We start from the raw sequence: 24,733 nt of genomic DNA on the forward strand, positions 1-24,733 counted from the left end.
TTACAGCTTCAGTCAACAATATAAAACAAGAGCAGAAAGCAAAAGACTTCCTTTAAAACTTAGCACAGGTTCTGGAGAAAAAGAGGATTGAGTTGAAAGGTAAGAAGCCAAAATGAATTCTGAAATGAAGCAGGACAATGAGAACGTGCTTGTAAAATGTATCACCGCCCAAGTGCCTTCCAATTGGCTCTGGATAATTTCCAGACTGGGTGGTAACCGACTGATAAGCATCATTCTTGGTTAATATAACCATGACTTGTTGTGTTTGCCAAAGATTGGAAGAAAACTGAGCCAAGATCTGGAAGCCAGAAGTTCCCACTCCTGCCCTACTCATCTAGGCTTTGGGTTTTTACATTTTCTACTACATTTCAAGGCAAGTAACCTTAATTTTGCTCCTCTGTCCTCTGTCACTGTGGAATAGCACATCTCCATGAAAACAGCAGATGCCTTTACCTTCACCAAACCTGCTAAAATTCTTCTAGAATCTGATGTAGCAGGATTTGCCTTTCAGTTAGTGGAGGTTCAGAATGCTGTCCGTACACTAAGAGGTGCTTGTTCCCAGAATGCAAGCGCTCTCCAAAATCCAGAGATACAAGAGATCTCTCATGGAGGAAGCAGTGGCTGCAAAAATTAAAATGGAAAAAGCACAGGCAAGCAAAGCTTAAGTTTGGCACAGAATTTGGGACTATTGCTTTGGGAGTCAATGACATCCAGGTGGGAATGGAAGCCTCCGGGGTGGGTGAGGCAGATCAGGGAGAACAAGTGTGTGCAGGGGGAAGAGATGACTTGGGAGAGGAGGCTGGTGGGGTGGGTGCTGTCTTGGGTCTGTTCCTAAGAAGCATGTTTTTCCAGCCTCTTCATACCTTCACACACCTCCACTTAGGGGAGTGTTGCATTTCTTCATTCACTTAATTGAATCATCCATTCTTTCACTGACTCACTTACTCAATTATTCAAAAAGCATTTATTCAGCACCTACGATGTGCCAAATATTGTCTTAGATACTGAGTTCACGTGGAGGGATAGGACATTGTCCCTACCCATCAGGGCTCACAACCTAGGCTGGGGAGCAGATGCCATTTAGCATGGTCCATGGCATGGTGTGGTGAGCAGATAAGGTGGTGGGAGCACAGGAGAGGGGTAGCTAAACCGCTTTTGGGAGGAGGCTCAGTGGGTTTTTTAAAGGAGGGCCTGCCTTAAAGGTCCTGAAAAGTGTGCTATTATTTGCAGGGTCCTGAAGCGGGCAGGCAATTGCCTCCTAGGTTCTCGGGCAGCTTTCAGGATGTCTCAGAGACAAGGAAGAGTACGTGGGGCTTGAGGGTTCAGAGATCTCAGCTGATGAACTGACCACTTGCTTTGTGGTAGGTGAGAGCCCTCATCTTCACTGGGGTGTTTTCCTGTACTCCTCTGTCTAGGAAATCTCCTTGTTTGTGCTGGCCACATGAATTCACATGGTTTGACTGCATTTGACTTGGTGCAGTTGGGTTTAATGAAAGGTTCCCTCTTTGGAAGGAACATGTAGGTTTTTGAACCAGAGAATAACAGAAGAAATCACGTGATAGTGGACAAGGTGATTGCTCGGTGAAGGGACCAAAGGGAGAGCTTTCAAAACTATCTGGTCGCCATTAGAGGCACTGGAACGGCACACCCACAGTAGGGAAGGGAAGCAGCATTAAGTTTTGTATCAGGCACCAGGAGAAATGGGCTTCCACGTGGAACTAGTGGTAAAGAACCCACCTGCCAATGCAGATATAAGAGATACAAAATATCCCCTGGAGAAGGGCATGGTAACTCACTCCAGTACTCATGCATGGAGAATCCCATGGACAGAGCAGCCTGGAGGACTGCAGTCCATAGGGTTGCAAAGAGCTGGACACGACTGAAGCGACTTAACATGCACACAACCAGGAGAAACGCAATAGACGGGTTACCTGAACTCCTCCCAGCTACCTCATGAAAAGGGGTATTACTACACCCACTTTACAAATGAGGAAGAAGAGGCCAGGATTTTGTCAAAGTCACTTGCCCTGTATCATTTTGAGAGGTCTGTCATGGTTTTCTAAACTAAGCAGAAGCTGAATTAAATGTTCAGAAGTCAAGATCCATGTTGGGGGGAGAAGCAGTACAACTGAGTGTCTGGTTAGGTGTGAGCAGCTCAGGAGGGCTCCCATGAGTTGGCAGATGTGACAAGTAGTGGTGTCAACCTTAACAGCAGGGAACTTAGGAGAGGTGATGGATTTTTAGAGCCTATAGTCCCATCATTCTTCATTCTATTGATTCTATAAAAGATTACCGCTAGAGACACAGCAGCAAAAGTGAACAAAAAGAGACAAAGATCTGTGTAATTATGGAACTTGTCTTCTAGCGGAGAAGCAGATACACACAATGAATATGTTCCCTCTAGAGTAGGATAATGAGTGATAAGCATCAGGGAGAGAAACAAAGGAAAGAAAAGAACACCACACTATCAGACTAGTGACATTTTTAGAAGTGGTCTTGAATTAAGACCTGAAGCAATTGAAAGGTGAATGTGAAGATATCTGGGAGGAAAGTGTTTCTGGCAGAGGAACTAGCAAGGGTAGTGCCAATCCTGGCTTTGAAGCCTGTTTAATTTCATGGTCATTCCAGGGATCTCTTGGAAATCGATAGGAGGGTATGCTGTCCCCTGTATGGTATTTTTATGTCCATTTTTATGGGGCATTTATTTTTTCTGCTAAAAATATCCTGTGCCTTTCTGGAGGTAGGGGTGGGGGGAAGTGGAGCGGAAAAATTATTTCACCATCTCACTTGCAAATCTGCTCAGTGAACTGGAGTCTTTACCTACTGTGGGTTTGAGCACTGGCATTCCATGCCCCTTTCTGGATGTCCTCACTAACATATTCCAGCCCAGGCCCTTCCTGTTTTAATGAAAGGAAAGCAGTGAAATCCTGCCCACTCATCTTAGAAACTCCCTCTGGATGGCCTGGCCAGTTTCCATTCCAGTAGATGGCACGAAGCTGAGTTCACGGAGCATAGAAAGTCTGAACATCTGTTTCTATGGGTCTAAATGATGTCATTTGTCCTGAAACACCCCCAGCCCCACACACAGACAGCCCAGATTCTAAATTTGGAGGAAAAAAAGGAAAAACAGAAGGGGAATTCCTACTGGGGTAACATTCTAGATGTGCAGCGGCACCCAAATCTGGCTTCCATGAATGGACCGATTGAGCTAGGTAGACTCAAGAGGGTTAATCTCCCCTCAGTACTTCCCTAAACTCTGTCCTTGAAAAAAAGAAAAGAAAAATAAACTGGGAAAAGTCATTGCTGTGTGAAATGGAGCTGGGGATTAGGATTTCCACGTGTCTAAGAGCAACTGAGTCAATACCATTGCAAAGATTCAAGGCTGATTTTAGGATAGCTGACTTCATTCACCACAAGATATTTGAGAAACTGGCTAAAGAAAATTTCACTGTGACCCAGGTCAAGTCAGAGTAAGAGCTTGCTTCAGACAAGTGAAAATAAGTCAATAACATCCCAATGGTTGCTGGAGGTGGGATAGAGACTGGAACATTGGAGAATGGAGGAAGTCGTGTGAAGGGGACTTTATATGAATCAGAAAGAAGTGTTCCTCCCTAAGCTTCAGGAAGTAGTTCTTCAGCATGAGGGATGTGATCCTTCCAGGTCTCAGAACCAGAACTTGGGACCACCATGCTGGTCAGTTTGGGTTTGGGGAAGGATGAGAAAGGAGCATTTTGTGAACAATATTTAGCACTCCAGGTCAAGTGGGCTGCTTTAAAGTCCAATTCAGGATGGGGGTCAGTGCATGGTGGTGGTAGAAGGCAGGGGTGGGAGTGGGTGGGGAATGGCTTAGGTTCTGTTTTGCCAGCTTGGAGCACTAGATTCTTGATTGGCAGCAGCATATGGGGTCCTACTGGTAGAAAACTAGATCCGCAGCAACATCTGGAGAAGTGCTTTGTCTTAATACTTTAAGAAGATAGCAAAAGATTTGTTGACAGTGTCTGAACCTATGCTTCTGAATACAATCTTTAAGAAGAGGTGGCAAGAATAAACGGAAGAACTGTACAAAAAAGATCTTCACGACCCAGATAATCATGATAATGTGATCACTAATCTAGAGCCAGACATCCTGGAACGTGAAGTCGAGTGGGCCTTAGAAAGCATCACTCCAAAAAAGCTAGTGCAGGTGATGGAATTCCAGTGGGGCTGTTTCAAATCCTGAAAGATGATGCTGTGAAAGTGCTGCACTCAATATGCCAGCAAATTTGGAAAACTCAGTTGTGGCCACAGGACTGGGAAAGGTCAGTTTTCATCCCAATCCCAAAGAAAGGCAATGCCAAAGAATGCTCAAACTACCGCACAATTGCACTCATCTCACATGCTAGTAAAGTAATGCTCAAAATTCTCCAAGCCAGACTTCAGCAATATGTGAACCGTGAACTCTCTGGTGTTCAAGCTGGTTTTAGAAAAGGCAGAGGAACCAGAGGTCAAATTGCCAACATCCCCTGGATCATGGAAAAAGCAAGAGAGTTCCAGAAAAACATCTATTTCTGCTTTGTTGACTATGCCAAAGCCTTTGACTGTGTGGATCACAATAAACTGTGGAAAATTCTGAAAGAGATGGGAATACCAGACCACCTGACCTGCCTCTTGAGAAATCTGTATGCAGGTCAGGAAAGAATAGTTAGAACTGGACATGGAACAACAGACTGGTTCCAAATAGGAAAAGGAGTATGTCTAGGCTGTATATTGTCACCCTGCTTATTTAACTTATATGCAGAGTTCATCATGAGAAATGCTGGAATGAAAGAAGCACAAGCTGGAATCAAGATTGCCAGGAGAAATATCAATAACCTGAGATATGCAGATGACACCACCCTTATGGCAGAAAACGAAGAGGAACTCAAAAGCCTCTTGATGAAAGTGAAAGAGGAGAGAAAAAAAGTTGACTTAAAGCTCAACATTCAGAAAACGAAGATCATGGCATCCGGTCCCATCACTTCATGGCAAATAGATGGAGAAACAGTAGAAACAGTGTCAGACTTTATTTTTGGGGGCTCCAAAATCACTGCAGATGGTGACTGCAGCTATGAAATTAAAAGACGCTTACTCCTGGGAAGGAAAGTTATGACCAACCTAGATAGCATATTCAAAAGCAGAGACATTACTTTGCCGACTAAGGTCCGTCTAGTCAAGGCTATGGTTTTTCCTGTGGTCATGTATGGATGTGAGAGTTGGGCTGTGAAGAAGGCTGAGCGCCGAAGAATGGATGCTTTTGAACTGTGGTGTTGGAGAAGACTCTTGAGAGTCCCTTGGACTGCAAGGAGATCCAACCAGTCCATTCTGAAGGAGATCAACCCTGGGATTTCTTTGGAAGGAATGATGCTAAAGCTGAAGCTCCAGTACTTTGGCCACCTCATGCGAAGAGTTGACTCATTGGAAAAGACTCTGATGCTGGGAGGGATTGGGGGCAGGAGAAGAAGGGGACAACCAAGGATGAGATGGCTGGATGGCATCACAGACTCGATGGACGTGAGTCTGAGTGAACTCTGGGAGATGGTGATGGAGAGGGAGGCTTGGCGTGCTGCGATTCATGGGGTCGCAAAGAGTGCGACACGACTGAGCAACTGAACTGAACTGAACTGTTATGCTGTAGATAATGTAAGTTTAATCATATGCATCTGTACATAAGGGTTAACCATAACAAGCCTGAGACTGCTATCCTTAGAAAGGCTTGCTTGTCATGGTAGCCCTTGGCTGGTGTATGGGAATTGTCCAGGAAATAGTTCCTGACTCTGATCTAAAACTTCCCTAATTGATAAGCGTAGCTCACTGTGCCTACCCTGTTTGAATTGGGTTGGCCAAATCATTCGTTCAGGTTTTCCAGTAAAATGTCATGGAAAAACCCAAACAAATATTTTGGCCAACCCAACATCATGTGGTTTATGCTGAAAACCTGTTTGCCTTCTGGGAGTCTGGAGTGTTGGTACAATAGCGTGTCTATATATGATCAGCCTCTCCAAAAGCCTTTGACACTGAGTTTCTAATGAGCTTCTCTGATAGACAGCAGTTCATATGTGTTATTACAACTTGTTGCTGGAGGAATTAAGCTTGTCCTGTGTGACTCCACTGGGAGAGGACTCTTGGAAGCTTGCACCTGGTTTCCTTTGGACTTTCCTCACATGCCTTTTCCCTTTTGCTGATTTGGCTCTGTATCCTTTCACTGTAATATATCACAGCCATGAGCGTGACCATATGCTGACTCCTGTGAGTCCTCACAAATCACTGAACCTGGAGGTGGTCCTGGGGACCCCAACACAACACTAAACCATACATACTTTAAGGCTGGATTCTAAAGTTAATGACCAGTTCCTCTGAAGAATTCGAAAAATTCTTTAATTAGGTGGGTTAAAAAAGGTGTTGACTCCAGTCTGGATAATTCTGTTGACCTATTCTTGGTGACCCCTACTGTTCCTGTCCCACGCCCCATCCCCAAGAGTAATTGATTCCTCATACCAGACCCTGCCCCCTTATGTATGTTATTCTCAGTCTCTACTTTCCTATCACGGAGCAGGGTCAGGGCAGAGACAAGGAAGGAGTGTCGGGATTTGTCAGTGGTTGATGCTCAGAACTTCATGGATGGTGGCAGTTCAGCTCTTAAGCCAGCAGGAGAGTGATGATGATGAGCTGACCTACAGGTCCAGTTCAGGACAGACCCCTTCAGCAGGGCATGGATGGGCTTATCCCAAGTGCCTTTCTGACTGAGGTTTTTTTTCCAATTGCAAGTTGACCTACTTTCACCTGGTTTCCACATACTCCTTCTGTAGATATGCTGATGCAATCAGTTAATTAACAGAGAGTCATGCTCTGGCCTGTGGGCATTAGCTTCTGTAAGGTGGCTATGTCTGTCCATAACCTCATGTGTTGATTTGGCTCTCAAAGAACAAACTGATCCAAGTTCAGCAGTACGCCTCACTCATGGTTCCTTCCTCCATCTGCAGTTATACCTTATATGCAGAATTACTTTGAAGCCTTGGATTATTTCTAGAACAACCCGAAGGGGGGAAAAAAAGAAAAAAAAAAAAAGCAAGTTTTCAGCTTGTATGTGCTGTTCAGGGTCTTAGAAAGAAACTTGCCATGTATCCAGTAGTGTCCCAGACAGCCACTCAGATGTGGAGGCTTTCCTGGCAGGACAAGTTTATTTTGCTAGCAATATTTCCTTCTGCAGACATAGCATATATCCATGAAAATATGAGAAGAGGCCTTGGGAAGTACACAGGAAGCATGCTGAGAGGAGGCCCATCTTGAAAGTCTGGAAGATGTGTTTATCTCATAGGCTTTTGACTCCAAGGGCTGATTTTCTAAATTGCCTAGTCCTGATTAGCTTTGGAAGAAAATAGTCTATAGGTCTGGCAGTCCCCATAGAAGGCCAAAGGAAAGTAGCACTCTTGAGTGTGGAAAGTGTCCAACTCTGTGTGACCCCATGGACTATAGAGTCCATGGAATTCTCCAGGCCAGAATACTGGAGTAGGTAGCTGTTTCCTTCTCCAGGGGATCTTCCCAACCCAGGGATCAAACCTAGGTCTCCCACATTGCAGGTAGATTCTTTACCAGTGGAGGTGAGAGGAATAAAGGAACAGAAGTATCTAGATAGCCACAGGGTCCAAGGGTAGGAGAAGGAAAGAGAAAGTGTCCATGGATGAGGGGTCAGGAAACCCCAAGGACTTTTTTTCTGATTGAAGCCTCATCACCCCCACTGAACAGTGGAATAGGATCGAGGGACCAGTTATGATTGTTAACCCAGGGTGGACCTTCATGGGTTGCTTTAGATGGCCTGTTACAAGTGGCTTCAGATCCAAAAAGAGAAACCAGTCAGTGTGTTCTGTCTCTGCATGATGGACAAACTGAGAGTAAGCCTTTTGATAATCTGCTCTCCATCCTTCCAACATTACAAGCTTAGTAGGAAAATAGAAAATTCTCACATTTATGATGGCAGGAAATGCTGGATGAGCAGAGGAGTGTACTAGAACTTCAGACTTTCATTTTTGGAAGTTTTTCCTCATTGTTAACTTCAAAGGTATCTTTAAGGTATTTGAGGTCAAAAGCTGTTAAAGGAACATGATGTGAAGAAGGTCTCCTTTCATATCTAGAGTCTGCTCTCCATCTTTAATGACTGTGAGTAGAGACCCCGTCATTTTCACTGACACACACTGGCTGTGCACCTGGGGCGGTTGCGGGAAGCCATAGAGAATGACTAAGACACTACCTCTTCCCTGAGGGAGCTTACAGTCTAACATGGGGATCCATACGTGAGAATAAGAGGATACCCTACTGTTGAATGGAGGGCTAGTAGTGGACCGATCCCAGCTCTCCCCAGTGGAGGGTTCTGTACTTACATATTGCCCATCTGCAGACAGATCTGCTCAGAAGACTGTGGAGGCTATATTCATTCCCCAGAGCAATGGCTTTCAGCACCACCTGTAAATATATTTTAAGGAGGTCTTCAACAAGCATGTTTGAGTTTCTCATAATTCAAACCAATCCAACATTTATTAAGGCCTAAGAAGAATGGAAAAGAATGTGGTCTGTAACCTCAGGTCCCCTGCTCTTATTCTCCTGAGATTGCCTGTGAACCCCAAATCATTGTTTGGCAGGCAGCACAAAACCTCCAGCCCCAGCTGAGCCATTTAATCGGTGCTTAGGTTGAAATTTTGCAAATTTTCTAGAGAAGAAGAAAAGCAATTTCCCTAAGCATACAGAAATATTTCATGCAGCTGCATTTGTGTCCTCCACTTTTCTTCCTGCTGTGAAGGATGACCTGCCTCTGCCTCTGTCCAGGGAAACCCACCACCTGTTCATGGGGTCCTATCTCTTCTTTCCATTCAAAGACATTGCATCTTTCTCTTGTATCATTAACTTTCCCATTTCCGATGATTTTACCCCCTTGACATATCAACATGTTGTAAGTTCCTTTGATATTAAAAAAAAAATAAATCTCTTCTTGACCTCCAGTTCGTTATCTATTATTTATTTTGCTTTCTTTATAGATAAATTCCTCCAAAACAACTGTTGCTCCTTACTCTACCTTTCCCTCTTCCTATTCTTTCTTTGACCCTTATCTGTCAGATTTTCGTCTCTACAGTAATACTGAAACCAGAATTCTACTAGGCACCAACAAGTGTCACCTTGCTAAATCCACTGGTCAATCTTATCTTCATATCATTTGACCTCTCATTAGTATTTTACATAGTAGGTCATTTCCTTCTTCTGAAAACCCTTTTCTTTCTGGAATTTTGGGGTAGCCCACTCTCCTGGCTTACTTTTTTCTTTTATTTTAGGCTGCACTGGCTCTTTGCAGCGATGCACATGCTTGTCTCTAGTTGTGGCTTGTGGGCCTAATTACCCTTTCATATGTGGGATCTTAGTTCCCTGACCAGGGAATGAACCAATGTCCCCTGTACTGGAAGACCGACTCTTGACAGATGAACCACCGGGAAAGTCCCTCTCCTGGTTTACTTACTCAGTGATTACTCCTCTACGCCCCTTACTGACTTTGCCTCCGCTTCCTTCCTTCTAAATGGCTCCTTCATCAGACTTGTTCTCTATCTCCCCTCACTCTTAGCTGATCTTACCCTGTCTCATGATTTTAAATACTATTCATACTCTGATGACTTCTCAAGGGTTTAGGGTGGTGCAGAACTAAGTGGGAGCTGGACTAGGAGCTGGGGGCTCGACCCCAGTGTGGGGTGCTTCACTGATCCTGGAGTGGAACGCATCTCTCCTTCCAGCATGTGCTTGCTGGGGGTCTGGAGCCTGAGAAGCTGGAGTCTTTAGTGAGCACACTTTGGAAGCGTGTCAGCTACCTGATTACGACTTCCTCAGGGGTGGAGGGCGCTCCCTGCCCACTCATGTGTGTTTCCCCCGTGTCTTCACCTTTGCCCATCTGCCGTACCAACGGCTACAGCATGCGGCACCACCGCACAGGGTGTTCCTTCTCAGCGCGCAATGTTTCCTTAAAGGAACACACACCTGGAAGTGGAATTTCTGGAACGATTCTTGGATGCTTTCCAGAGAAACCCTAGCAACACGTGCAAATACCCTTCTATTTTTCAACGTGGCAATGAATATTTCCTCTCTTTCTTTTCAGTGTGGGGGCTGGGCTCAGTGAGTTCTCAGGCAACTCGTTTCTGGGTGGCAAGGGTGGATAAGGCCAAAACAACAGCTGTCAGTTCTGGGTCATTTCCACCAGCATCAAGTATATTATTATTTTAATATCCCAGTGGAGATTAAAAATGGAAAGCTGAGGGGAAAAGACGGAGATGAGAATTCTGGACAGAGGGAATTTTAAGCTATGAGAATGAATGCAATCTCCATAGAAGAGAAGAGAAAGAGGAGTAGAGAGAGACAGATGGGAGGAGACAGGGCCTCAGACTGCTTGAGCACAGAATTTATTACCCAAACTGGAACAAAATTAGTAATGACATTGGGGACTCAGGGGTAAAGCAGAATCGTCTCAGGCACACGAGGACACTAGAGTCACCTCTCCTGAGGGACTGGTGATTGCCTTCGCCACAGCCCTGACATAACAGCAGGGATTTGCTGCAGTCCAGAAGGTGACTCCTTTTGGTAGGGTCTCCTGAGGGAGTCGTTGTCAGCTCATGCAACCTGTCTTCCCTTGGCTGGAAAAAACCTCTAGCTTTTCTCCTGTTTTAGCATCCTTCCTTGTGGACCAGTGAGGAATAGGATAGGACACAGATGGGCAGCTCTCTCCAAATGTCTCAAGGTAGAAAACTGTAGCTGTTGGGGAACTGATAGAATTGTCAGGAGAGTATAATCAGTGGCATAAATTGATTAACCAAAGCCACAATCCTATGATAAAAATTGTCTTCATATGATATTAAAACTGTTATCATGTCTATAAAATTCCCATCTCCCTGGAGAAGGCAATGGCACCAATTTAATTACAACATACCATCGTCCCTGGAGAAGGCAATGGCACCCCACTCCAGTACTCTTGCCTGGAAAGTCCCATGGATGGAGGAGCCTGGTAGGCTGCAGTCCATGGGGTTGCTAAGAGTCAGACACGACTGAGCAACTTCACTTTCACTTTTCACTTTCATGCATTGGAGAAGGAAATGGCAACCCACTCCAGTGTTCTTGCCTGGAGAATCCCGGGGACAGGGGTGGGCTGCTGTCTATGGGGTCACACAGAGTCGGACACGACTGAAGCGACTTAGCAGTAGCAGCAGCAACCATCGTCCCTATTTTGTTTCCAACCCAGTCTCTTTATCTATGCCCTCCAACCTCTTCCGGGACCTGGACCCATATTTTATTTAAAAAATCATTTCTTAACCCTGAGTCTCCATTTTAACCTATATCTAGAAGAGTATAGACTCAATGTGTTCTGTTTCCTCCCCCGCCTCTTTCACTCCCTGACCTGTATAACCTGAGCTTCTACCATCTCCATTTTGGTGTTTGGTGTTTTGACCAGACCGAAGAGTTCTGACCATCTGAATCAGTGTGGCTGAATTACAATAGGCTCTGACTAGCTTAGCCATTTCTGAATGTTGGATTTCTAACAGAAACCAACTGATTCTCAGTAGTAACCAAAGTAGCAAACCGATTCCAAATGGGTCAAAATCAGTTTTTAAATGGTTCTAACTGGGTTAAATCCAACATTCCTGGTTCAAATTGGATAAAACCAGCTCAAGCAGGATAAAACATTCCGACTTAGGACAAATTAGATACAGAGCAATTCACACTGACTGAGGCCAGATGAGCCTGGTTTTAACTTGTCTTTACTGGGTCAGACCAACATGAATTGGGTCACAGTGGTTCAGAAGGAGGAACTGAATTCAGCGAGGTGATACTGCTTCATATAGGGAAAAACAGTATAAAAATTATTTTTAGCAGAGCAAACAGATTTCTAGCTAAATTAAACCAGCTTTAAGTCACATTTGTTAAAGTAGCTTGATTCAGACTGGATCAAGTCAACTCTGTCTTCAGTAGTGTTGCCATTGTGGACTAAAACCAGTTTTGGTCGGTTTAAACCCTGGCATCATGACTTTAAAAATATTAGCTATTTATTGAGGAAGAAAAGATATGGATAAGTTCTAAATGTCATTATATATTATATCTTATTTACTTTTTGCTTTCATAGAAGAGTGAGAGGTATATGAAATCCAAAGCACACCCTTTACTAATTCAGCAATTAAAACCAGTCAGTCTTAAATCAACCCTGAGGAAAAGGCCCTGATGCAGGGAAAGACTGAGGGCAGGAGAAGAGGGAGGCAGAGGATAAGATGGTTAGATAACATTACTGACTCAATGGACATAAATTTGAGTAAACTCTGGGAAATATTGGGGGCAGAGGAGCTGGCGTGCTGCAGTCCATGGGGTCACAAGGTGTCAGACACGACTTAGTGACCGAAAACTACAATGTTCATTAATTTACAGGTTTCCCTCAGCATTAAGATTATTTTTACACTGTTGAGTTTTCTAAATTTTAATCATATCAAGGCAGGTTCTTGGCAAATAAAAAAAAATTCTCCCAAATATCTAGAGAAGAGATTCCCTCAATGGAAGTAAACTACATGACCAGGCTCTGACCCCACTGGTATTTCAGGAGAACCTCTTTTCTTCATGGGGACAACACCCAGGTTTGAGTTGCTTCATCAAAAGTAATTAATGAGGAGCTAGACCTACAACAGCACACATTTTCAAAGAGAAATGACTTCTCCAGATCTGTGAGGATTCTGTCCCAAGGTGGTGCTGCTTTTATGGAAAATATGTTGACTCATGAACTGCTGAACCATCTTTCCATAATCTGAAAATAGCTCTCCAATAAAAACCTTTTCATATTTTTTTTCTTCAAAGAATTTCTGGATTAAATCATAGTTTGATACTGATGGGTAGTGCAACAGTGAATGAATTCAGAACTGTGTTGATGGCTTCGGAGCCACCTGAATTGATACCTAGCCATACTTATTTATCCAAATGGCAAACTAGTTTAGAAGTAGAACAAAAAGGTGTCAAAACTGAATGAGAGTACAAGTTATAGTACAATTAATAATAAAACTGAAGTTAAAGGTAATTTATATGAACCACCTGGTGGTTCAGCCACCTGCAATAAAGACTGCCTGCAGTTCAGGAGATGAGGGTCTGCTCTCTGGATGGGGAAGATCCCCTGGAGAAGGAAATGGCAACCTACTCCAGTATTCTTGCCTGGGAAATGCCACAGACAGGGATAACTGGTGGGTTGCCCTCCATGGGGTTGCAAGAATTGGACACAACTTAGCAACTAAACCACCACCACATTTTTTAAAAAGTATTTCAAAGCCTGAAAGTAAATATTGGATTTTGTGTTTCAAAACCGGACACCTACAAACTTGACACCCTGGTCCTATTAGATAACTTGTTTAAACAATTCTATGCAAATGAATTGGTTCTCAATACTTTAAGCTACTTGCAATCATATTAAAATGAGAACTTCCTATTCATATCAAAGTTTGCACCTCCAATGGTCCCACAATGTCGTCTGAGAGGCTAGATTGTGAAGTAAGAAAATGCCTCTCTGCTACTGTACTCCCACCATCCATCACATCTCCACCTCTCTGGTACAGTTAGTGAAGAACTGCTTTATGCAAAGGAGTCCCCAAAAGTTCTATGTGCACCTGAAAGAAATAGATATTCATCCTGCTGTTGGGTGGAGGAGTCTATAAATATTGAGTAGATTCAGTTGGTTGATGGTGTTGCTCAGTTCTAGTTTTGCTCACTGTCTATCTTTATTTTTCTTAACAACTTTATTTATTTATGGTTGTTCTGGGTCTTCTCTAGTAGCTTTATGGTCGCTGCTTGGCGTTTCTCTAGTTGCAGCGAGTGGGGACTACTATCTAGTGATGGTGCCTGGGCTTCTCATTAAAGAGGCTTCTCTGGTTGTGGAGCTTGGGCCCTAGGGTGTATGTGCACAGTAGCTGCAGCTCCTGGGCTCTAGAGCACAGCCTTAGTTGCTCAGGGGCATGTGGGATCTCCCCAGACCATGGATCGAACCCTGCATTAGCAGGTAGAGTCTTCAGAGTCTTTACCACTGAGCTATCAAAGAAGCCCCATTGTCTATGTTCCTAAACTATTAATTACAGACAGAGGAATTTTGAAGTCTTCACCTCTGTGGATTTGTCATTTCCCTGTCTGGTTCTATCAGTTTTTATTGTGTTCTGAGATTCTGTTGTGGGTGCATACACATTTAGGATTGCTATGTCTTTGTGAATTGGCACTTTTATGATTATGCAACGTCTCTTCTTTATACCTGGTAATTTTCCTCAAACTAAAATTTACTTTAATACTAAAATAGCCTTTGCAGTTTTCTTTTGATTAGTGTTTTCACAGTTTCTCTTTTTTCCATATATTTATTTTGAATATAACTATATCATATTTAAAGTAGATTTCTTTGAGGCAGTATAGTTGTGTCCTTTTTTTCCCCTTAAATTTAATTTTATCTTGGAATGTAGTTGATTTACAGTATTGTGTTAGTGATTCAGATATGTATATATGTATATTCATTCTTTTTCAGATTATTTTTCCATATAGGTAATCACAGAGTAACAAAAGAGGTCTTTTTTTAATTCATTTTTTTCAGTCTTTCATTTCATAGGTCTGATGGACACACTCTAAAATGGTCCCCAATGATTGATGCCTCTTGAATTTATGTTATTGCTTCATACCATCTGCTCAAATGTTGGCAGGTCCCATAAGGTGTTTCTAGCCAATAGAATATGGCAAAAGTGAAGGGATGTCACATCTTTGGCTATGTTACCTAGGTTGCCTTCCATATTTCTAGGAGACTCTCTTGGTAGAATCATTCTCTTGCTGGCTTTGATGAAGCAAGTTGCCGTGATAGGGAGGCTCACATGACGAGGAACTGAGCTACCAGTCAACATCCAGCTAAGAACTGAGGCCCTCTATCCAACAACCCGGAAGAAAGGGAATCATCTTACCAACCATGTAAGTGAGCTTGGAAGACAATCCTGCTTCAGTCAAGACTTCAAATGAAACCCTGGCCCTGGCCAACACCTTCATGAGAGACCCTGAGGCAGAGAACCAGCTAAACCATGCCTGGACTCCTGACCCATAGAAACTGTGAGGTACTTGTTTTAAGCTAGATTTGTGGTCATTTGTTTCACAGCAACAGATAACTAGTATATTATACCATTTAAATTAGTAATATCTTTGTACCTAGATCACCGTTTTATTATCTATTTCCCATTTGTTCCTTCTGATTTTCATTTTCTGTTTTCTACATTTTTGTACTTGACTATTTTTATATTTTGTATTGAGTTCTTTTTTTTTTACTCTAGCTCTTAAAAAAACTTTCTAGTAGTTTCTCTAGGAATTAAAATATACATACTTTCACAACATGTGTAGAATTCTGTTCTACAATCTCAAGTGAATTATAGAAACTTTATCACCATACTTTTGACATCCCCTATTTGTATCAGTTATGGTATTATTGATACATCTGTGTGTGTGTGCTTAGCCGCTCAGTCATGTCTGACTTTTTGCAAATGGTTGGAAATGGGTTGCCATTTCCTCCTCCAGGGAATCTTCCCAACCCAGGGATCAAACCCACATCTCCTTTGTCTCGTTCATTGCAAGTGGATTCTCTACCTGCTGAGCCATCAGGGAAGCCCGTTGAACCATCTGCATATATTAAAAACTCCTCCAGGCAAGGTCATAATTTTTTAACTGACGTATACTCTCCATGAGCTTTGCAACACCTTCTGGCTCCTTGGAGCCTTCTTCCTAATGCTCTAGGCAGCATGCTTGGACTATAGTTTCCTTCCTCTGCCACGCATTTCCTGTGACTGTTATTGCGCCTGGAGCCAAGTGACTGGAGGACAGAGAAGGGGAGAAAAAGGAGTGGAGACTTGCTCACATTCTTCCCATCACTGCTCCTCTGATCAAGCAAAAGGATTCTTCTCCCTCCCTCAGGACTTTAGCTGCCTGCCGGTCACCACAGCTGCCACCCCTCTCCCCTCCCCACCGTTGCTGCCGCCACACTGTTGCCTATGGGAAAGGCTGAAAAGAAGGAAGACAAGAAACGAAAACCAGGAGATTCCCCCGCCCCCTCTCTCTGACCCTTAGGGGTACCCTTGTTTCTTGGATCAGAAACAAGAAATTTCACTTGGAGGATTTCACTTGGAGCTCTTTCTGTCAGCCCCTGGTGTACACTTCTGAGTTTCTGGCTGCCTTTGAGTCCAGGCTGGGCAACACTGGAGGAAAAAAAATGGCAAACTCACTGCTGGCTTAGTGGAACTTTGAATTCTGGTCTCCTTCCCCAATCTGCGTGCTACAATTTATGTTTCAGGGCCCTCAGAGAGCTGCTCCATCCATTCTGTCCAGGATTTATAGTTGCATTGAATGTGCAACTACTGTGCCCTTCTTATTCCATCTTTTCTGGGAACAGCATCTCATTTTGCTTTTTAAATCATTGGTGTTTTGCTTGGTGAAAAAAAAAATCCTCAGAAGTTGAATTTTTAAATTTCATAGACCAGCAATAGCTCTTTATTTTGGCCTGAAAGAATGAGGCAGTCCCCATACTATTTTCTGAATCTACAGTTCAGAAAGACAAATTCTCAAAGGAAGAAATTCACTCTAAGATTGAACTGCAGACTTACTTGGCCTGCATGACACTTTCAGTTGTTTCTCTTGTTTATGTTCTCTGCTTTCACATTAATAAGGGGGGAAAGAGACAGTGTTCCAAGAAGGCTGTAAGAATTCTAAAATTTTCAGCCTAAGCGGTTGGGAAGATGACTGCCCTTCACCCAGATGTGGAGCCTGGACTAGGAAACAGCAGTTTGGGTGGTGGGAGATGGTCTGTTTTGTCTGTAACACATTGACTTGAAGAGTCTGCCAAAATATCCAGGAAATGGAAACCTAGAGTTGAAAAGTTATCATGGAAGATGTGAGGAAGAAGATTATTAAGGCAAGGGAGTAGAGACAGGGACCACGTATTGAGGTGTGCTTAAACTTCCTGCTGCCAAGGATCCTCCTCCCCCAGTTCAGTCCTTAGTCTGAAGAGCTGCTCAAGGCCCCTCCCACTACCGTGCCTGCTCACCCTTCTTGAACATCTCTCTATTCCCCAGAGCCTGGTGAACCTCCTACGCCCTTTCCCCTTCAGGACATCAACTGATCCTTTACCTGGAGTTTAATCAAAGTTTTAGAGAGGGTATTTGGTCACCATGGCAGAACCACTGGGGGAGATTTTTTAGGATTTTTCTGATTCTGGCTCCTGATGGAGACAAATAGTCTGGGGGTAAGTTACAACGTTCTGTAGCCTGCTTGACCTTTGTCAAGAATTTGCCCCTTAACTTGAGCTAATCAGTACAATTAGCTTTAGACAGTGAAATAGCAAGGCTTTTCAAGCACATTACCACTGCCAATTTGTATCTACAAATGCCATCAGATTTTATTGTAAAAACCATTGTATCAGGCATGGTATGCTAGGTTTTGCTGCCTTAATAAATCCAAATCTCAGTGGCTTAACACCACAAAAGATGCTACACATCCAATAAGAGGCAGTGAGTGCTCTATTCATCAGAGACTTCTGGAACCTATGCTAACCAAGGCGACATCTGAATCGTAGCTTCTACAATCACGGCACCAGCGGGAAGGGAAAATGATGGGTTCACTGAGACTTGAAGCATCTGCTAACTGCCCTCCCTCTCTCTCTCCTTCCTTCCTCTTTCTCTTCCTTCTTTCTTTCATTTTAAAGAATAGTTATATTCCATTGGCCACAGCAAGTCACACAGCCACATTTAAGTTCAAGGGGACAGTGAAATGAAATCCTCTTTTGCTGCTAAGGGGGAAATAGTCAGCCTTCATAATGACTGCCTAAACCGTGTCCTCAAGAGTTATCTCCTCTTTAGAGCTGAAAACTTTAGACTCTATTAAGGCACTTTCCCCAGGTCACACAGTTGATAAGTTAGCAGAGCACGGATGTAGGCACACACTTGTTCAGCTCAGATGCCTCCTCTTCAGAAGCCATTATACAGAAGATGGTTCTGATTAGCTTCCAGGGAGCTTCAGATGCTGATAAGTAAAAAGCTTGACCCCCAAATTCACAAAATTAATTTTGTGGAAAAGTTTCTTTTATTTCTTTTTTTGAAACAAGCTGTTATTTTTTTTTTAAGAATGAAAGAACAAAAGAAAGAGAGAAAAAATAAAGAGATTAAAAAGAGAAGAGAAAACAACAACCAGATCTTTTGCCCACCCTTGCTCTGCACTACTATATTATTGTATGTCAGAGTGATTTGGTTTCTTTCCCACTGTGTGGTATTTTCCATTTAGAAGACTGGGTCAGGAGTTTGTATATTAATCTACATGCTTGTTCTTGCTTATGTTTGTTCTCTGCTTGATCCCGTACCCTTCATTCATCCTTGGAATGTTCCCGTGACAATGGAAGAACAGCAACGCAGCTAGCCAGACAAAGGGAACAGACCATGGACACAGCCCACCTTCTCTCAAAATTCTAAGAGGGAAAGTAAGGACTTCCCTGGAAGTCCAGCAGTTAATTGGTCTTCCAGTGCAGGGGGTATCGGTTCAATCCCTGATCAGAGAGCTAAGATCCCACATGCCTCAGGGCCAAGAACACAAAACTTAAAACAGAAGCAGTATTGTAACAAATTCAATAAAGACTTTGGAAATGCTCCACATTAAAAAACAAACAAAAAAAAAAACACAGCAAAAATATCCTAAAAAAAATAAGAGGGAAGGTAAAGGCCATGAGCATGCTCTATACCCATCTCCCTACTTGAGAGGTCAGCCATGTTTAGTCCCACTCTATGGATGAGGAAAATGAGGCTCAGAGAAGTTAGGCCAGTGTTCAAGGTCACACGTCTAGAACCAGATATGAACCAGCTGCTACCATTTTTCTGAATCATAGCTTCAGATCACCCCACTCTGCAGCCTCCCGCCTACCCTCCTACCCGTGGTGCAGCTGTCCTTAAATATATCACACCAACTGATGCAGGTGGCGCTCTCCCTTGTCTAAAGACTTCCGCCTTCACAGGCTTGCTCTCTGATGGGCACAAGAGTAGGTACAGTCCTTTCCCAGGGAGACGTAGAGATGAGGCAGCAACCCCACTGCTCAGACTGCTGGCCCTGGAGGTGATAGTCCTGCCAACACTTTAGAAGAAACGTTTCTCGGGTCTCAGGACTCTTCCTGAACAAACTCGAGATCCATAGATGAGTTCTGGAGAGACGCATGAGTAGTAGAAATTTGTGTCCATACCTCAGGACCAGGCCTCTGGATGAGCCCATGAGGAAGATCCAGCAGTGTTTTTGTTTTAACTCCAAAGAAGGAAAAATGCCACTTGATTAGATTAAATGTGCTTTGAGTAGGGCCCAAAGTCCTCAACTTTAAAGTGCAGGCAATCTGCCACTCAAGGTATTTTTAGTGGCTTTGATAGCTGTTTCTGACAGCATGAGATCCCAGCTTTCTCCATGCATGGGCTTGGGAGGGGCAAGACAGTGGAGGGGCTTCCTGAAAGAGCTCGAGTCCTGGCCTCCGGGGTAGTTATTCTTGGTCTTGAGCAGACACATACTAACTTGCAGAATGACTGTTTGCCACTCACTTACCTGCATCAGAGGAAGCGCTCTCTTCCACCTCCAGGACTCTGTGGTTTGAAATAGGGAAAGGGGACCTTAGGGAGAAGCCAGCCATGGATCCTCTGGCCTGTGGACCAACAGCTACTTCAAGGGGAACACTGGAGCCATTCCAGGGCTCACACAACCAGCAGGCCTTCCATCTCAGCAGCTATGTCAGTGAGCCTTGAAGACTCAAGACCCAGGCTGTGGGGCGTTTTCTACTGAAGCCATAACTTGGCGCTAGAGTTGTGTGGCAATTCTCTACATTATAGGAAAGAAAGAAGCCCTTTCAAATGCAGCCTGAAATTTTTTAAAAAGATGTCACATACGTCTCTGTGTGTGCCATCTTTTCCCAGATGGATCCAAAATGAGCCACAGAATTTCCCTATTGCAGAGTTTCTGAGAGAATCACAGGCTGGAGGTTTGGGAGGGGCTTGGTATGAGTCTTTTATTCCAACAGGTATATATATGTTCTCCCTATTTTCTCAGTGAGGGGACTGCAGGTCCGAGGTTGGTGATTTCCACATTGACATGGCCAGCAATACTCCATAGTATGGGAGTTGGGAGATACCTGCATTTTTCTGCTATGCTAAACTGCTTCTCACAAGGAGAAGATCCCACCATCATGCAGAGAGTATGAAACAAACCAGTAAAAGAGGAACGCCAAAGTCTCGGCAGCAAAGACTGACAAGATGTCACAATCAGCGTGCAGTAGGTCTTTATGTATTGACACCGGGGACAGGGCGAAGGTGACGGGCAAAGTAGAACAATGAACCTGTAGACCGCTTGACTTTGTGATCTGTAATGCCTGGGTTTGTGTACAAGGTGTATCTGGCCAGTGTTGAATTGGACACGCGGTATCTCTGAGACTTTGTAAAAATCAATGTGTTCAACAAAAAGCCAGTTTGATAAAAGAGGGAAACTTGCCAATGAGGCTAAGGTGACAGCGATTTCAGGCACCGTGTAAGCTGATTAGCCTCAAACAGCAACACTGCTCCGTATGCTGAGACCTCTGACCCTGTGACCGCCTTGGAGACGCGCGGTGCCGGTCACGAGGGCAGCATGGGCAGTGAGTGAAGGCCAAGACCTTATTAGGAGAGTCTCCCAGGAAGCAGGGAAGGCAAACACAGGGCATTCCTTTAGAGTGATGGATTTATTTTGCATCTATTTTTGCTTTACAAAAAAGTCATGGAATGATGTTTTATAGTACCTTTTTTTCCTTTTTTAATTAACTGAAGGGATTTTTTTTTTTCCCCTCTCCCTTTGGATGAACACAGATCTGGTCAGGTCAGCCCCTGCTTAAACTCCCTCAGAGGCTTTGAAGATAACCCAGCTCACAGAAAAGACCATAAGCATCACTCACTTTTTAAAAAACACATATTTATTTTTTATTAGAGGATAATTGCTTTACAAATTGTGTTGGTTTCTGCCACACATCAGCCATAAGTATACAGCCATAGGTATACATATGTCCCCTCCTTCTTGAACCTCCCTCCCTCTTCCCACCCAATCCCACGTCTCTAGGTTGTCACAGAGCCCCAGTTTGAGTTCCCTGAGGCACACAGCAAATTCCCATTGGTCATCTATTTTACACATGGTAAGCATCACTGACGTTTAACTGATTTGCCCATGATGGCTTTCCCTGTCGATTATGGGATGATATGTTTTGGTATTGGTTGATGAAGAGCCACTATTTTGAGCTGCTCCCACTTCCCCTCTGGGATCCCTTATCCAGCATCTAAGGCAGTGGGGGGCCCTAAACCCCTGCTCCAGCCTGTAGCTTATGTCTGTTCTGATGGGACGTGCCTGTGCCTTTGTGGTGGTCAGAGGCCCGTTAACCCTGCCTGGAAGGCTCACACAGCCAAACCCGCCCACTGACCACTTCCCTGCTTTCTCTCCCTTTGGATGAACTGGCTACACTGCCCTTCTTTATGATCCCCAGGTGGGCCATGTTTCCCTCAGGGGTCTTTGCAAGTATGTTTCCTTCTGTCTAGGACTATCTTTCCCACCCTGTCCTCTTCTGACTTCAGTTAATGCTTCTCCTCCTTCCTTCAGTCATTCCTAATCGGCTTTCATAAATACAGGTTGGATGGATGAATGAGACAATGACCAATCACATGTGAGAGGAGCATACATTTGCGTATGGACTTCTTCCATCACCATCAATTGTCTCTGTCAGGTTAATCATTGCCAGAAGGAGAAAGAGAGCCTGTGCTGTCCACCCTCCACCTTGTTCAGTGTTGCTACTCCTGGAGAGAAGCCGCTTCAACCTGAGTGATGCTCCTTAGCTGCAAGTATTACCACTTTCAAAGAGGAAAAAGAGGAATAATTGGAATATTTGGGATTCCAGAAGTTGTCTTGTACCAGGTAACTCTTCAGGCTTCCTATCTCCTCTTTCTGGCCATGAGGCAAGAGAGGAAAGGGGAATTAGACAAACTGAACACAGCCTGAAGACTCCCCAACACTTCATCGGAAACCCACGTTCCACTGAGAAGTCCTTTTGCTCCTGTCCTCTGAGCTTGAGGCCGCAGCTCTTCTCGTGAGGTCGTAGACCACAGGTCACATGGGGGCCAGCCCCAGGCAGGCCCTCAGGAGAAACTCGATTTTTAGGTCTTTGTCCCAGATGCCCCAGAGGAGGAAGAGAAAGAAGGCAAACAGGGGAGAGAAGGCTTCTTAACACTCACCCGAGGTACTTAGAAGCAGCTTGAAACCACATGTTTACCCGTTCGCAAGGGGCTCTGTTGTGTCGCGTTGGCGTGTTTAAATCATGCTTTCCTTATTTCCTTATTATTCACTGGGCACAAACTTGCCTTGACTTTCAGTCTACAAAAGTTTACAACCAAGAAAATGAAAAGGACAGTTTTGCAAGTCTTGTGATGGATCCTCAAAGTACCTCGCTGGAGCCTGAAATTAGGGGTTTGACTGCGAGTCTGCTTCCCTTCCACCTCCAAATGTTAACAAAGTAGGGATAATGGAGGGCTTTTCTTCCCTGCTGGGACACAACCCCTTGAAATGCCATTAAGATGAAAACACTAGTGTTTGTCAAGAGTAGAGAGCAGTATTTTTCAAAGCGTAATTTTTGGTACACTAGCCCCAAGAAATATTCTGCTAGTAAAAGGATTCCTGGTCAAGTGCTTGTGAGTGAAGTGCAGAAGCTGTGTTACTCATATGTTCCCCCACAAAGGTCTGGTTGTCCCAAGGTGCCTTCCTGCAGTCTGTTCATACTTGGCTCTTATTGCAGTCCCATATGCCCTGAAATCCCAGGAAGCCGCTGTCATCAGTACACCATTGGTCCTCCAACATTTGGGAGCCTTCACTGGTACTGACACTCTGGTCCAGGCTAAGGACCCCCGGAAAGAATGGAAGAATGCTGGGCATGTGTCACTAGGCAGACAACAGACTCAATAAAGTAAGGTGGTTGGCCGTCTTGTGTAGGATGACCAGCAACTTGGACAAGGGAGTGAAGGGGGCATTAATAATCCATGATTATACTAAGCTTCCCTGGTGGCTCAGACAGGAAAGAATCTGCCTGCAATGCAGGAGATCTGAGTTTGATCCCTGGGTCAGAAAGATTCCCCTGGAGAAGAGAATGGCTCCACACTCCAGTGTTCTTGCCTGGGAAATACCATGGGCAGAGTGTCCTGGCGTTCTACAGTCCATGGGGTCACCAAGAGTTGGACATGAATGAGCAATAAACACTATACTGGGCAGAAGGTGGAAACTAGGGCTGCCTTGTGTACACGGAGCTGACAGAGGGGTTGAATTTTGTTTCATATTCTAGGAGCCACTTCTAAGGCCAGTGGGCAGTAGTCACAGGGAAAAGGTTTCAGTTAACAATGAAAAGAGGCTTTGTAACAGAAAGCCTCCAACAACAGTATGGGCTATTTTATGAGTAGTGAGTACTTCGTTCTGCAGCTATGCACGAGGGTATTCGACAGCTGCCCTCCAAGATGCTGTGTTTAGAAGACACTGACATACCAGGGAGGTGCCAGGGCTGTGGGGTAGTCTTTGATTGGGTTCTAAGGCGCCCATTCTACTTTGCCCTCTCTGCTGCTGAGAGTTAGTTGTTTATCTCATACGTACGTTTGGTAAGTTGCTTTAGTCATGTCCAATTCTTTGTGACCCTATGGACCGTAGCTTGCCAGGCTCCTCTGTCCATGGGGTTCACCAGGCAAGAATACTGGAGTGGGCTGCCGTGCCTTCCTCCAGGGGATCTTCCTGACCAGAGATCTTACCCATGTTTCCTCCATCTCCTGCACTGGCAGACAGGTTCTTTACCACTAGCGCCACTTGGGAAGTCTGTTTATCTCATACATGAGGACAAAATCCTGCCAATTTGATTCATGCGAGTGTATACACACACACACACACAACATGGATAAAGTAGAAATGCAACAGGACTGGAAGATAGAAAACTTGCTGGTTTTATATAGTTAATTAACATTCTCTTCTGATATACATAATGTAAATATCTCTGTTTAAAATGAGACTGGATTTCACAGTATAGTCTTGACTTTAAGAGAACACTCTGGGACGTAAGCAGAATATGCTCACAACTCTTTGAACAAGTTTGAAGTGGTTCAGAATCAGTTCTGGAAAGCCAGCCTAGGTCACTTGGATCAAGTTAGGTCAATAATAATTGCTCTCTGGTTATGTAAGCTGCTTACATCAAGGGAAGAAGGGTGGGAATAGAAGGGAATTCTTTGTACTATTTTTGCAACTTGTCTGTATGTCTAAAATTAGTTTAAAAAAACCCCATATCCTTGGCTCCTAAGCCCTGCTCATACTGTGCTCTGCCTGATGAACTTCCCCTATCCTGTAGACTTAGCTCAGGCAGAACATTTCAGATTTCCGATCCCCTCCCATGAGTTCTACAGATGTCCCAATTATACCCACCACCGACCAGTATGATTTTTTGTTTTGTACCTTTCTTGCCTGACTCAGAGCTTCTCTGGACTCAAATGTTTTCATTTCGTCTTTCCCTCTCAGTACCAAGACCCTACTGAGCACTCTGTATATATCTCTTCAATGAGTTAACAAATCAATCCAATTTGAACAAGTTTTATTAGTTTTCCTCTTTTTTAAAAAAAAA

General features: G+C 44.0%; 1 protein-coding gene across 1 annotated transcript in view; it reads left to right on the forward strand.

Annotated features, from left to right (window-relative positions):
- The first annotated feature begins 273 nt into the window (after nt 1-273).
- THSD4 (thrombospondin type 1 domain containing 4) overlaps nt 274-24,733 on the forward strand; it is a 689,604-nt gene continuing 665,144 nt past the window's right edge. Inside the window, exons 1-2 of the mRNA XM_069595555.1 lie at nt 274-373; nt 1,231-1,361. The gene's annotated coding sequence lies outside the window, so the exon portion shown is untranslated. The remainder of the gene's footprint in view (nt 374-1,230; nt 1,362-24,733) is intronic.

Source organism: Ovis canadensis, chromosome 7, assembly GCF_042477335.2.
Source record: "Ovis canadensis isolate MfBH-ARS-UI-01 breed Bighorn chromosome 7, ARS-UI_OviCan_v2, whole genome shotgun sequence".
NCBI classification, from domain to species: domain Eukaryota; kingdom Metazoa; phylum Chordata; class Mammalia; order Artiodactyla; family Bovidae; genus Ovis; species Ovis canadensis.